Source organism: Acanthaster planci, linkage group LG07 (genome assembly GCF_054643075.1).
Source record: "Acanthaster planci isolate LZ-2023a linkage group LG07, COTS_SCS, whole genome shotgun sequence".
Classification (NCBI taxonomy): Eukaryota; Metazoa; Echinodermata; class Asteroidea; order Valvatida; family Acanthasteridae; genus Acanthaster; species Acanthaster planci.
The window spans coordinates 9,253,821-9,269,149 of record NC_141783.1 but is presented as its reverse complement, the minus strand read 5'-3'; the positions used below and the strand labels follow the sequence as shown (position 1 = coordinate 9,269,149).

The 15,329-nt window shown below is 39.9% G+C and overlaps 1 protein-coding gene across 17 annotated transcripts in view; it reads left to right on the top strand.

Moving 5' to 3' along the window:
- LOC110990166 (uncharacterized) overlaps nucleotides 1–15,329 on the top strand; it is a 117,246-nt gene that overhangs the window by 81,299 nt on the left and 20,618 nt on the right. For 13 of the 17 annotated variants that reach the window (XR_015425943.1, XR_015425944.1, XR_015425942.1 and 10 more), the window contains one exon: nucleotides 5,135–5,261. The exons of 2 other annotated variants lie outside the window; for them this stretch is intronic. The gene's annotated coding sequence lies outside the window, so the exon portion shown is untranslated. Of the gene's footprint in view, nucleotides 1–5,134; nucleotides 5,262–5,990; nucleotides 6,027–15,329 lie in introns of all 17 variants that reach the window. 2 more of the 17 variants (XR_015425949.1, XR_015425946.1) reach the window with 1 other exon arrangement.

Sequence of the window (15,329 nt, the reverse complement as noted above, 5' to 3'; positions counted from 1 at the left end):
TCCTAACGCCCACTTAATCTTCTTCATAGCCTTATCAGAAAGTCTGGAAAAAAAAAACAAAATTAGAAAGTAAGTTTTTGGTCCAAATATTAGATATGTTCAGTGCAATTGTGACCTTTGCGCAGACTCTGTACTCTCGAGTTGGGCATTTCCACGGAAACATCAACCTCTGGGCCAAAATTTCAAACTGGTCCAAATGTGACAAATTATATATCATTTTGAAGCTTATGGTGTATACTTTCATGAAACATACTTCATTTCTAACAATATTCAAGAATTTGGCTTTTATATGATACTGAAAAATTGGTTTTAAAAACCGAGAAATTGGGGGAAATATTTCCCCTCTGAAAGATTTTCTGTTTTTTAGCCTGATAGTAATTTTTTGTTCCAGTTTTGTTAACGTTTGAAGAGTGCCCCAATAAGTAAACAATGACAGAAATGAATTTTCATTTTCCTTTTGAAATTCTATGTAATGTATTATTTTATAACACTTACTTTTCTTACCGGTACGTCTGACACCAAATTTTTATCCCCTCAGTGCACTCTTCAGCAAAAGTCTGCCAAATTTACAATACAAAGCACAATGAGTTCCTTCCTCCTAGACATCAGCTTAACTCCCCCAATTGTTTTTTCAAATACTCAAAAATTGTGGAATCAGATGTGTACGTCCGACACCCTGTACATGTACTTCCAATACTGTCAAAACCGTGCATTGCTGGCAAAGCAATGCTTTTACACTGTACAGAAACCACTACCACCTCATTTGCATTGAAATTGAAATGAGGCCCCAACCTTTTGTAAAAGTACCAAATAGGCTTCACTTTTGTTTTTTACTAATTTGCATAAATTTGACTATTTGGACATACACATCCTAATAAGGTTATAATTAGGGCCCAAAGCCATTCCACATCATATGTGGATAAACATGTGCTTTGCATGTATTCAGAAGTATGTCAGTGTGAGCTTTGATGAAGACGAGTAAAGTTCTACATGTACATGTAGGTGTTGTATACGTGTACATGTAATCCACATCAAGAAAGAAGAATTGTCAAAGACTAACCAAAGGTGTGGTTTTATACCTTTGTTCAAGGTACATGTAAAATCAATTGGTTTCACTTTGTGTTGCTTTAGGAATTAAAGGGGGTGTTCCACTTGTACATGTATATGCTTTCCATGGCATATACATGTACAGTATCTATCATTAAACATACAATGTAAGACTAGTTTTAAAAGTATTATGCCATTAGTCTTAAATTTCAGTGAAAAGATTAATCTCTCAGCCTAATTGCTAGCCCATTCCTTTGATTTGGCAATCATCTAAAAGGGTATATACATCTACTTATTTAGCTTCTTTTTGGATTTTACATGTGTACTATAACCTGTGAAGTGTGAACTGGAAATCTTTAAAATTGCAGCTTAGTACACACGCAGCATTTGTCATATAAAAATGTTTAATTTCATGTTCTAAGACCAAAAGATCTTACAGGTACATGTATGCAATTGTCTTTTAATTTGATTTATTTATCTAAAGGATTGTCAACTGTAGAAAACTGTTTTTTCAGTTTGAATGTTTGACAGTACCTGACTTGTTTAAATGAGCAAAATTTGCATAAATACTTCTAGACAATATTACCCTTCATACTGTTTAATTGAATGCCCCATCATCCAATTCATTTCTAGTTGCTTTTGATGATTTTTGTATGGCTTGGCATTTTCATTTGGTTTGGAAAGTTTACTAAAGTCTTCATGAAGGTAGAAAAATGAGACAAGCTTGGGTTTGAACTGATTACATGTACCTTCTATTCTGAAAAGTCAGTTTAGACGTGTACGTCCTGCACCAAAAATGTACGTCCGACACCCATATAATAAATGCTTTATCTGAAAGTCACAACAAGATAAAAATGTGTCTTGCCATGAAGTTTATTAACAAGGGTCTGCTAAAACTAAAGACAGGAAAACTACTTCTTCAGGTCCTAGCATTTCACAGAGTTTGTGATACAAAAATGGAAACTCAAAAAATTAACTTTCTCTGAGTACGTCCGACACCATGGTGTTATGAGTCAGTTTCTACAAGGATAATAACTCTGATGAGGAATGTTGTTATTATAAATGAATGTACCAGCTAACTGATGTCTTTTATCAAAATCAAAATCTGCTTCAGGATTATAATAATAATAACACACACTGTTGAAGTGTCCAAAAATGTACGTCCGACACCGTGGAACTGTCCAGTTGTTTGCCAAAATGGGACATTCACAGATGAACCTGGAAATCGTACCGAAGGAACCTTTATACACAAAACACAAATTAATGAACGTTTCTGGCAAAAGCAAAATAAGTGGTCTAGGAAAGATTTTACCATTGTACCCAACCAAAAATGGTCATAAACCGAAAAGTCTTAGAAAAGAGCCAACTTCCCTTAATAAAGTGTCAAAATACATGGCACAACCTGTTAGTTCAAGGTTTAAGTAAAGTCTTAGAAAAATGAGTTGGAAGTAACATGCATTTTGCACACCTAGTTACTCTGCACTGTGCACAATGTCACCAAAACAATCAGTTATACACAATCTACTCTACATAGATTAACCATATAACCATTTTGGCGAAGTACATTTTTAGAATCTGTCTACGATTTAATTTACAGCTGTTTTCCATTATAAAAACAGAAAGTTAAGATTCAGTTGGAAATATGATATTAAAGAAATGGTCCACTTTGATTTTTTCTCACTTATAATACTTTGTTCCAATAAACAAGAAACAGATCACATACATGTAAAACAAAGTTAAAAAGAGAAACACTTTCTTTTTTATTTTTCTGGAGAGCGCTTACCTTCTCATTCTTAACTCATTCGTCTCCTTTCGGTGTCTCAAAACGGTTAGTTTGGATGTTTTTTTCCTCTAATGAAAGCTCATTTTGGACATGGGCTCAGTCTTTGCCATCGCTGGAGCTGCATGCTCGGAGTCTCCTCGAAAGGCTGGAACTAGCTAAGACTAAGACAGAGCCACTATAGTATCGCCGTGCGCATGCTCAAGTTTTCTTAAGCCATTCGTTGCGAGCACGCACTGCAGCCAATGAATGAAAATAGCCTCGTCCATTTTAAAATGTACAGTAGGTGTATTTTAATGTCCTGTCATTTTACGGAGGAGGGGGTTCAGGGTCAGTTTCACTGAAAATAATCATAATGCACATGCATGTGTACTAAAGCACACTGACGATTCCTGTTGTGTTAAAATTTCACTGTAAAACGGACATTCACACTATCTCACACAGCCGTCATTACGAATACATGTAGATGAGGCAAACAATAGTCACCCGTTGGCGGGATTTGGCAATATGCCAGTTTTCTGGTGGGAATTGACCTTTCGCGGTAAAATCGAGTGAGAACGTGCAAAATCCAAGACAAATACCTGATTAGTTAACTGTGAACGCATCCACACTTTCACACCCTGGATTCCAAAATTCAGGTTAATCAGAGTTAAATCTCGGTAACTTGGTGTTACAGTAAGTGGCAAACCTGTCTATGGTATGTGTCATCAAAACATTTTTGCCAAGATGTGTCTGCTGCCCTCATTGGTGGATTTTGATAAATTTGTGTGAAGAGCCCAGGCGGAGACAGAAACCAGCACACAGAAAACGCCAAGTTTTGCTGATTTTACATACGGTAAAAGAGGGGTTAATCCAGCTTAATGTTATAATTGAGCTAGTTGAAAGCTATCATATAATGTCAATTTAACCCTACATTAATTCAGTTTGAAATCAGAGGAAGAACCTATACAGAGAATCACAGTTGCTTTGGTGCTGGAAAAAGGTTCAGCTGAAACAACGAAATGCTATTTGATGGGGGACTTTAACATTGATCTTCTTTATAGTGCAACTCAAGCTGCAACTAATGGTGACAAAACTTCTTATATACTCATTTTTTCTGCCCTACAATTGATAAATCAACTAGAATAACTTGAAAATCAGCAACATTGATTGATGATTTCTTCACTTGAACTATCCTCCACTTTCATTGTTCTATTGGACTTCAGTGATCACCTTCCAATTATTCTCTTTGGCCTTGACTTTGCTTAAACTCACCAGAAACCTACATGTATATGCACACATTGCAAAGAAATACAGTACTTCATCCCGACATGTAAAGATGAATTAGTTAGGATGACTGGGATTCCGTTGCTGCCTGTGATGGAATAAATTTGCAGTATTCCCAATTCTCTTCCAAATAAGTAAACTCATCTCATTGATTAATGCATGCCTGATACAAAGTGTAGACATGATAATAAACTACCTGAAAATCCCTTGATTACTAAAGGCCTACTAAAATCTATAAGAAAGAGAACTAGACTTTATAAACTATTTCTTTGAAACCCCAGATCAATTAACTTAAATAACAGATAAAAACAAATTATCTATTGTAATTAGAGCTTTCAAGAAAATGCATTATCTTATCTTTTGAGCAACTTACCAGCTTCTTTACCCAACTGCAATCTAAGATATGTCTGTCACCATAATTGTAACCAATTTTGAATCTCGATGTACTTTAAAACTTACACCAGGAATTGCATTTTAAGCAAATTCAAACCAATCAATGTCGTAAATTCCAAGAGGAATGACGATGCTACCATGCTCTCCAGGTTGCAAAAGACCTCCTGATGTTGCCCCAGTGTGAAGCCATTGAATGATTAAACGATTAAATCCCCCTAACTAAAAGAGCATCTCTAGGTTCAGATTGAGCATTTCTAATTATTCTCGTTCTTTCATCTGAATTGTCTTCTACAAATCCTTCTTGAATAACTTCAAGGCAATGCGACTGGCTTCTACGTAAATATTGATTTTTTTTCTTGAGTTAAAAGCATTACATACATAAATGCCTTATCTTTTATTTTAGAAATTGATAATTCTTCTTCCAATAGTCTTTTTTGTTGATTCTCAAATTTGTTTTTTGTTTTTTGAGCTCATTTAATTTTTGTATAGCGTTATTATTAAATTCTTCTTAATTTCCTGTCGCGCAAGTTCGAATAAAACCGTTTATTAAGTTATAAAACAAAACCGAACTGTCTGCCTCCAATTCTGACAATGGCACTGTAAGCTCAATTAATTCTGAAAAACTCATATCGGTATCTTGTTTGTCAGGTCCGGTGTTTGTTTGAGGAAGTTGTGGTAACATCGGGTTTGGTTCTGGTGGTGGTACATCATGCTCTTCACGTCCTTCACGCTCTTTCTGCCTTGCGGGCCTCCTTTCTCTCGGTCTACCATCAATGTGAGTTAGCCAGTTGATTTCGGTAGAGGTTGTAATGTTAAAATATCCAGGGTGAAAACTTACTTTTTTAACGCTAACAGCTTTGTTGCCTTTTAAGTTATCTATGGAGTCTTGTAATTGAAACGTTTGCTTGTTTTTAGTAAAGTGAAAGGTTTGTGAAATTTTTCCATATTTTGCTACTCTATTTTCAAATCTAACAACTTAGTTTTTTCTTTTAGTTCTTAAAATTATGGGAGTTAATTTTAGTGACTTGTTTATTCTCCTTAACAAAGACAATTCGTTTTAGGCCAAGTTTCCCTACATAACTTCAGTTTATAAATTACCAAGGATAATGACAGATGAAGCCGTAAATCGTTGGCGTACAGATTCTTTGTCGTTTTTTTAAAAATCAGATAAACTTTGCAGTCTATTGTGCAACGACTGCGTGTAGTGCAGGTTTTGACTTAATTGTCGATCCCAACCCTTATACGTATCAGCTTTGTTTAATTTTCACGTGTACTTTACGGTAAGAAAGATCTTGTTTGACTGTGCTATACCTACATGTATACCAGGTGACAATATATTCAACCCGTTAGACACCAACTATGACCACAGAGCGTTGGTTGATACTTGTTGCTTGTTTAATCTCGACTAGATCTTTCAAACAAAGGCAAGATAACTTGTCAAACAGTCTCGGTACAGCTTTTTATCATGATAATAGCGGTGTTAGTGGTTATATTCCCGTTCCAGGTAAAAACTACGACACGCAAGACTTACACATGCATGGTAAATATCTATATTCCACTTACGTGGGATTTGGGGTGCCTAATCCACCAAAAGGATCTGGGCACCCAAGCACCTATATAGTGATATGGCTTGAACAAGACGATAATGTTAAAACGGCCTGGTGGGACTTCATTTTACACAAGTCTTAGCTCACTGACATCGGAATCACAAAGGTTAACAAATCTATAAGAGCTTTAATGCGTTGTTAGGAGCACAAACAAAAATCAGCGTGTTGGCTGAAGGCATCAGGTTAGACGCTCAACAACAATTTGTAACTATTGTAAATGCATTGATTAACCGCTTGCCGTCAGGGGCTCCTATAATGGAGACATATTCCTTGTATTCGTGGCCAGGGTTTCCGAAATCGGCACTTTATTAAAAAAAAAAAGTTGCTGGGCGTTTTTTTAAAAGGTTATTGCTGTCAGTTAAAAAGTTGAGGCCATCATTGGAGGTAAATAAATTAGTCTTAGGCAATAAGGGTCGCTGCAGCCAGAGAATGGGGACAATAGCCGGGGTGACCGAACTTAATTAAATTGACAGTGATGTACCCTTGGCGGTATACGGCAAGCACAAGAGAAAGTCCCCTGCACAGACTGCTGCGTCGACCAGAAGCAGTGACGCACCATTCCGGTGGACAGATGAAGACAGTACATCGCTGAAGTACGGCTTCACTGGTAATGGTGGTGCCGTCTATCCCCGCCTGCATCGCAGCTCAACCTGCAGTGAAGCCTTTGATCTGTTTTTAACAATGTTCTCTACAACAAGATAGTGCAAGAGACCAACCGGTATGCCGTGCAGAGGCCCGCTATGACATCGGCGCACATGCGATCATGGACTGATCTGAACACTAGAGAACTGAAGGCCTTTCTGGGCCTTGCATAATGACGGGCATTGCGAAGCACCCCACCCTTCATAGCTTCTGGTCCACCGACTCACTACTGAAGATGAGCCTATTCCCGTCCGTCATGCTCGTCCTTGCCATCCTGCAGTCCCTGCACTTCAACGACAACACCGCCATGCGATGACCGTCTCTTCAAAGTGCGCCCAGTCGTCGACCATCTTGCTCAGAAGTTTGCCACTGTCTACGTTCCTCGACGGGACATTTCTGTCAACGACTCCCTGTTGAAGTTCTACGGGCGTCTCCACTTTGCTACCTACAACCTCAGAAAGAGGGCCTGCTTCAGCATCAAGATGTACAAGTTGTGCCAGAGCACCGGGAATGCCGCTGGGTACTGCTATAACTTCAAAATCTACACCGGCCAAACTAAGAAAGACCTCCAAGCAACTACACAAGTGGTGATGGATCTGGTGAGCGACCTAAGCGGCAAGGGCTACAACCTTGCCCTCGACCGGGCCTTCAGCAGTCCCAATTTGTTTTGACGACTTCACAACCAGAAGTTCAACGTCGTCGGCACCGTCATGGCCAACAGAAAAGGGATGCTGAAAGACCTGCAGTCCATCAAGCCGAAGCGGGGCGAAACAGCGTTCCAGTCGGCTGACCTGGGCGTCAGCAGTTCTCTCCTGGCCATGCTATGGCGAGATAAGCGCAACATCCATATGCTCTCCACCGTGCATACAGCAGACATCCGTGGCTCCGGCAAGCAAGACAGGATGGGGGAGGAAAAGCAGAAACCGACCCGCGTCATCGAATACAACGCCCTGATGGGGGGCATTGACAAGAACGACCAACTAGCGGCAAATCATTGAGCTACTCGCAAGTCCCTGAAGTGGTAAAACAAGCTCTTCTTCTACATGCTCGACTTTACGCTGGTGAACAGCTACGCCGTGTACCTGGCCGTTGGTCACTGCCTCTCCTTCCTCGACTACCGCTTGAGTCTTGTCCGTGAGCTGCTGTTCGACAAGCCCTTGCCCGAGTACTGCCCCCAGCACGATACTCCACCAGTCACCAACTCCCACTTTGTTGGCCGACACTGCCCCGTGGACTTTGAGAGGACCAGCTATGGCGACTGCCGCTACCAGCGATGTGTCCTCTGCGCTTCCCTTAGTCAGCGAAAGAAGACACACTTGAGTGCAACACGTGCCACCAGCCCTTTGCGTCACCCCCTGCTTCAAGGAGTACCACACTGTCCACTAATTGACACTTTTAATTTAATTTTATGGACATTAGTTTTTGTGTTTTTCATGACCTGATGGCCCACTTATCTGTTTTAGGAGTTGTCATAGTTTCATTCCTTGAAAAAATGACAAAAAGACAAAGTTTCTGGAAAATTCTGCTTTGAGGATGTTGTATTTTCGTCTCTTGAAAAAGTGGCACATTTCCTTGTAATGGTTTTACTAATTGGTCATGTTTTCAACATTTGAAAAAAATGACAAAAAAGACAAAGTTTCTGGAAAGTACTGCTTTGAGGATGTTGTATTTTCATCTCTTGAAAAAGTGGCACATTTCCTTGTAATGGTTTTACTAATTGGTCATGTTTTCAACATTTGAAAAAAATGACAAAAAAGACAAAGTTTCTGGAAAGTACTGCTTTGAGGATGTTGTATTTTCATCTCTTGAAAAAAGTGGCACATTTCCTTGTAATGGTTTTACTAATTGGTCATGTTTTCAACATTTGAAAAAAATGACAAAAAAGACAAAGTCCCAGGAAAGTATTGCTTACTGATGTTGTATTTTCATCCCTTTCATTCCTTGCACCGGTGTTAGGAGTTTGCTCATTCTTGCCTTTTTTCACGAGTTTTGCTTTTTATTTGATTAGAAAGAGTGGAAATTTATTTTACTACTTTTATGAGTTCAACTATTTCAATGAGAAATGTAAAGAAAACACAAGAAGAAAATAAGAGAAAAAGATGTTCTCTCCAAATCTCTGTGTGTATTTCTATGTGTACTTGATTTTACTGCTTTCTAAGATTTTACTTGAAATTCTTGGGAAAATAAAGTTTTGGGAAGGGAAATATCCATTTTGAACTAAAACTTACACTGTGGGAGGGGAAATGAACAAGTTGGGAGATAAGATATGAGAGTGGTTTGGAGAAGATATAAGTTTTGTAGATTGGAAAATATATAACAGAAAAAAACCCAATAGCTTCAAAAAATAGCAAAAGTTATACGCAGCAGCGCCGCAAAAAACCCACACTTTTAGACCCCATTTTTTACAGCATTATTCATTTGTACGTCATGGCCGGCACTCATTGAACAGTTTACAAAGCCCAGTGCATGTGGGCACAGCTTCCCATTTACTCACTGCAAACAACATGGCAGTATAGCACTGCGCTGGGCCAGGGTCCAGAACAAAAGAGCCCTTATGTAACACTACACAATGGGGGCTCTATACAGAGCGGGCGGCGTGGCTGCAAAACTGGATGGTCAATGGAAGTTGCTTATGAGGGCTAGACTCGCCATGAGACAGTCATTTTATGTTCAGAAAAAAATGATAATGAATTTTGAAGATTTTTGAAAAATGAAAATATGAAAAAACAGCCCTTTAGCGCATATAACAGTTAAAAAATTACCCAGCAGCAAGTGGTTAACTCAGAACCAGATCTCACACAATCGATCGAACAATTTCAAGACTCGTTACAATGTGCGAAAATTCCTTTGAACTTTGTGGTGAGGCCGGGTTCATATCTAGTGCCTTCGGACATGGATTTGAGAATCGGAACATTTGAGGGACACAACAACAATTTACAAATCGCAACCAAAGACATGCACCCGGGGTATCAACCAGACGTTAAATTTTTTTTCCATAATCACAGAAACCCACTTCGTTTCTGACCAGTTCTGGTCCATTTCAATACCCTGCTTGTTTAGTGTTATCTCTTATTGTATCTAGTTTTACAAATATGCCGGGGCTTTGTACTGGTTAGCAATACTTCTTTGTATCTGCCAACAGCTTCATAAAACAGACCTTTACCTGTTCGGTATTCAAAATTTTCATAGCAGGGTCTCGGTATGTCTTTTCTATTATAATATTTATAGAAATTGTCTATTCTAGAATTATTTATAAACATCATTCTTCCTACAGTAAAAAGATAATCGATGACTCGCGTTGTCGTGTTGCTGGTAGCGACGTTTCGGCTGCTAGTGCTGCTAGCCTTCATCAGGCAACTGAAGTCTGGATGCTGCAGGGTCTGCTATATACCGCCGGACCGCGTCCTCCGCGTGTCCCCTGCCGTGTATTGCGGACGCAGTACAGGTGACCTCAGCCGGCGTCGCCCGCTCCACTTCATGGGCGTGAAGGGGCGTGTCCTCGGTATGGCTCCGTTGCGCTCCGGTGCTCCGGTGGTTGTGTTGGCAGATGGTGGGGAGCCAGAAACCGGGGATGTCGATGCCGCTGTCTCTGTTGATGTTGTGTCTATTCAGGCAGATGTGGATGGCCTCCTTGACGCGTCTTGTGTACCAATGCTGGTCTTGGTCCACGCACTGCACGCTGTCCCAATCGGGGTGGTGACCAGCTCCCCAGGTGTGCTCGGCTACCGCTGACGACTCCACACGGGAGAGTCTCACGTCGCGTTGGTGCTCCTTGATTCTCTCGCCGATTGGTCTGCCAGTTTCGCCGATGTATACCTTGCCACAGTCACCGCATGGTATCTTGTAGACCACTCCTCCGCGTCTTCCGGGTGGGATGGGGTCCTTAGGGCGCACGAGTTGGCTCCTTAAGGTGGTGGGTGATCGAAACACGGTCCGGACGCCGTGGTCTTCCAAGATCCTCTTCAGCCGTCCGGAGACACCGCGAGTCATCGATTATCTTTTTACTGTATTTGTCATCCACCGCGGTGATTATGTTTATCTCTTCTATCATTCTTCCTCTTTCTAAGGTGTCTTCTCGGGGCTTTATTGTGTCTGTCGTGTCTGTAAACGTGGTTTCTTGCTGTGGGGGATCAAGGGTATCCAAGGTATCATTCAGTGCTTCACTTGTTTCATTTCTTGCGTTGTCAACAGGATCCAATTCTGTGTCAATCCCTCCTTCTGCCATGCTTTCTTTTTAATTTAAACCAAGTTTAAAATGTTTAGCTTTTACTGATAGATTTTGTTGTATTAATGCTACCCGGAATTAGTTCTTGTGCAATCAACCACTCTTCGGTTGCTGTCGATCCAGCTATCAATGCTGACAGTTTTGTAATATCTTCAACACTCATTCCACCTAAATCAGGTGACATCCATTTCAAGATTCTTTTAACTATCATTGCATAACCCATCAATATAAGACTCACGACCCGACCATGGTAAACCATGTTGATATCTTTTATGTTTGTTGTCGTAGCCATTTGTTGTTTTAATAGTAAGAAAAACAAGTTTAATTGGTTTTAAGTTACTCCATTTCTAACATTTTTGGTGCAGATTTTGGTCAGGGTTTGGATGGTGTATTATTCGCTGTTAGCTCAGGTTTTGGCTCGGGGTTTGGTTTATGCATTGCTTTCAACACGAAAAGACCCTGCACCAAATCTTGCTAAAACCAACCAAAAATAGTTTCCCATTGTGAATAATTGTAATTAGTGTGGTGTTGCTCATGCTCATGCTCACTCTGGGTTGCTTTTAACAACGCCAAGTGTTTTTCTTTCATTTTACGATTATGTTCTGCAAGTTTTTTACCCTGAGCAATTCTTTGTGATTTTTTACTGTCATGTTTTGGTTTTGTGGGTTTGCTGGTTTTTAGTCACTTAGGTCGGACTTGCTTTGCTCGGGTTTGGTTGAGTTGGTGGGCTTGGGTTGCTTGTGATGCTCGCTTTTGCTAGATTTGCTGGGCTCGCTTGAGTCTTGCTCGCTTGTTCCATCACTTGTTGTTTTTGTTACAAAGCAAGAAAGTTTTGTTTGTTCTCTTTTGTTGAAACAAAGATGTTTGGTTGTAATTAGTGCTCCTACTAGCAGAGAAAGATAACATCCATACTTGTAACAAACCTCTGTGAGATCTTCACCCATGCTCAGACTGATAATGGGATCTTGCTCTAGATCTTTGGTTAACGTTTCCTCCGAGTCTAATGTGACGTCATGACCCATAAATTCAATCGGGAGTGCTGTTCTGAGTAAGCGAGAGTAAAGACTTAACAGACTTTCACCCACTGTAGATACGACTTCCTTGCCAAATTTAGCCAAATAACCTTGATACAGTTTTTCTTGGTCTGACGGTGGTAGAGTTTCAATTCCTTTGACTGTGTACTCCTTGCCGAGATAACGTTTAGAATCACCCGCAGCTACTAACGGGCAAAGTCAATCTTTGAAGTCAACTTGGATTTGCTGGTTTGCTGCGCTCAGTAAACTCCGTACACTCGGTTTTGTCTCAGGTTCCGGTTTTAAAATGGTTTGAAGTCTTCCATTATTAAAGGAAGTAAATAAATGTTGCTCAAACATTGCTCTAACACGTGACTGAACAAATTGGTTTTGTTTTAAAAATTTTGATTGAATCCTAAATATTCGTAGGTGTAATACATTAAATTGAGTGCTATAACTAGCTTGATAACTAGCTGAACATATTGCAACATTGCTCCTTATTACCACTTATTATTATTATTACTCGTTATTATTTATTTACAACAACCTTTTAAAAATTCTTACCACTGGCTCACAAGTGGGTTACAAATTATTACAAACACGTACATCGCCTGCGGTTTCTGCTTCTCGCATCATTTGTATCATGATACCACCCGAATAACCTATGTCCAGTGCCATGACCCATGTTGTCATTGGTTCTTCTAAAATCGAGCCACAAACTGTATTATTCTTTCAGGTAGTCAGCCATGTCAACACCCATCAAGTTGAGGTCTTTGTTGACGTGTTGTCCCGATTCTGTGTCAGAGTCTCCAAAAAACTTACAAGCTTCGTTCCAGCGTTGGTATTCGATGATCAAAAAGAAAGAAAACTCGTGTTTATGTTGGGTGGAAGTGGCCTTTGGTAAAATGGTAAAAAACTTTTTACTTCTTTTAAAAGAACAATGCAAGTGACCCAAAGTGACTCAAAGCAACTCAGAGGAGTTAATTGCAGTCCAGAGGGGTATTGAACGGAGAAGGAGCCGTGAAACAGCTACACAAAAATAGCGGTATCAATAAGAGCATAGTATTAGCCTGGTTAGCAAAATAAGCCATTTGGCAAATTTATCTGCCTGCTCCAGGGTATATACCCACACTGAGAACTTTACAAACAGAATTTGCAAAACCCAACGACACGCATCAAATGGGCGTGTTGTATTTACCTTGGTATCGCGTTCCAAAAGGTCCAAGGGGTAAAACTTACAAATATGTGTTAACGGTGGTAGACGTTGCTTCTAGATATAAAGAGGCAGAACCTTTTACGAGCAAAACGGCTGAGCAAGTAACTGACGCAATAAAACGAGTTTACGATAGGTCTCCTTTAACTTGGCCTAAAACACTTAACTTACACTCTGGTTCAGAATTTAAAGGCTAGTTTAAAAAAAACATTTGTAAACAAGGGTGTACAGGTGCAAGTGAGTGAGCCCGGTGTACATCAATCACAAGGGATTGTAGAATGATTTTACAGGACGTTGGCTGAGCATTTATTTAGTCATCAGTATGCACAAGAAAACCTAAATCCAACTGAACGAAACGTGGAATGGGTTACAAGGTTACCCCAAGTCATAAATGCTCTAAACAAAGAAAAAACACGGTTGATCTGAGAAGAGAGAAGCAATCAAGCAAGACCGAATAAAACAATTACCATCTGCACCTCCAAAAGCAGAGCAAAAATAAATCAAAAAATAAATTAGATATAACTTTCCCCAGATGCTTTTGTTCGAGATTTTTGTTCATGTATTACCCGGGTGAGCAGGAAGGTGGCATCATCAGAACAGTGACTGATCCTATTTGGAGTGTTGATGTGTATCCAATCGAAAAGCATATGAGTCAGTTCAAACGAGTCAATGGTAAAAAGGTGTTGACGGGGCCAACGCTGTGTTACCTTGCTAGCAGTGGTAGTGGTGGTGGTGGTACATGTAGTGGTGCTAGTGGTGGTGGTGGTGGTGCTATTGTTTGGTGTCGAGTGGAGACAAGCAGAATTTATTTAGAGAAATGGTGTGTATTAGGTTTTTCCATGATCAAAATTGACGTCGTTGCAAAAAGATGTGTCGATGATTAAATACAGTGTCTTTATAAGAGTCGTGGGTCAGTTGTTTTTGGTAACAACTTTGGTTACACCTTTGGCTTTTTTGAACATGATGTCGTTTTCTATCAAGATCGAATACATCTCAGTGGATAGGCATACAACTTCCGACACAAGTTTGCCGCCAAGTTCGTCTTTCATTTTGCCAATGACTTTTTTGTTTTTATCACTGTAATGTGGGTGATCTGTAGGATAGTTAGAAAAGTCAAAGAGTTCTCATTTTTGACGCAGGTAATTGTAGACGTGTGAAAAGTGTGAAAAGATGATATTACTTTCCCATTCAATGACACTTCATCTCTGATTACTTGCAATAACTCCTGGTTGGAGTATGTGAAGTCTGGCCTTTATGTCCGAGAGTTGGATTATGAGCGGACATAAGAACGAGACCAATAATTAATTTTCGTTCATTTGTCAGTTGACTGGTGGTGCAAGTAGAGGACTGTTTTTTAAATCCCCCTTGATGGTTTGGGTTTGAACGAGCAAACTGTCTGTGTCGGTGTATAGCATACAAACGTAAGCTCCAAAGTCTGCTTTTAGCATGTTGTAATATAAGTCATTCATCAATGTCAACTCGTGGACAAATCGAGCACACTCACGCCATAGTAAATCAGTTTGTTCAACACAGTTTTAACTTTATACATTTCTACTAAAGAGAGATCGCACTCGGGGAATGGGGTGATGGATTTGTAGTGAGGTTGAGAAACCAAGCGCTTAAAAAGTTTCACATCTTGTTTGTTTCGCAGTAGATGTCCATTGATTCGGTTTCTAACATTTTCCATGGTTTTACCAAAAATGGAGTTATTCATCAGTTTGAAGAAGTCTTTCTCAAAGTCTGAGGTGGCTCATTTGTGCAACTCGTTGTTTTATCTATATAGCCCACTTTTTCGTCCAAGGTGCTTGGTTAAAAGACAACATGCGGTGAACTGTCTTCAACTGTAGACCGAGTTCGAGATATTTTTGCAACGTGCTGTAGTGAACAACATACTTGTGTTTGGTTGAAACTGTAGCCACGAGTTTGACTACAGAGGTGGTCTTTTCCCAGTTTGTGTGATCAAGTCTTTTTGATAGTGAGACAAACATTCGTTAGATATCTGAATGCTTTCAGGTGCCATGGGAAAGTCGTTGTGTAGATCGTGCAAGTGTTCACCTCGAGCATGTACCCGGTACCAGAGTGAGGTGAAAGCTTTGTATGTACAGGAGTAAACTTGCTCAGGTCTCTGTCCTAGCAAAAATTA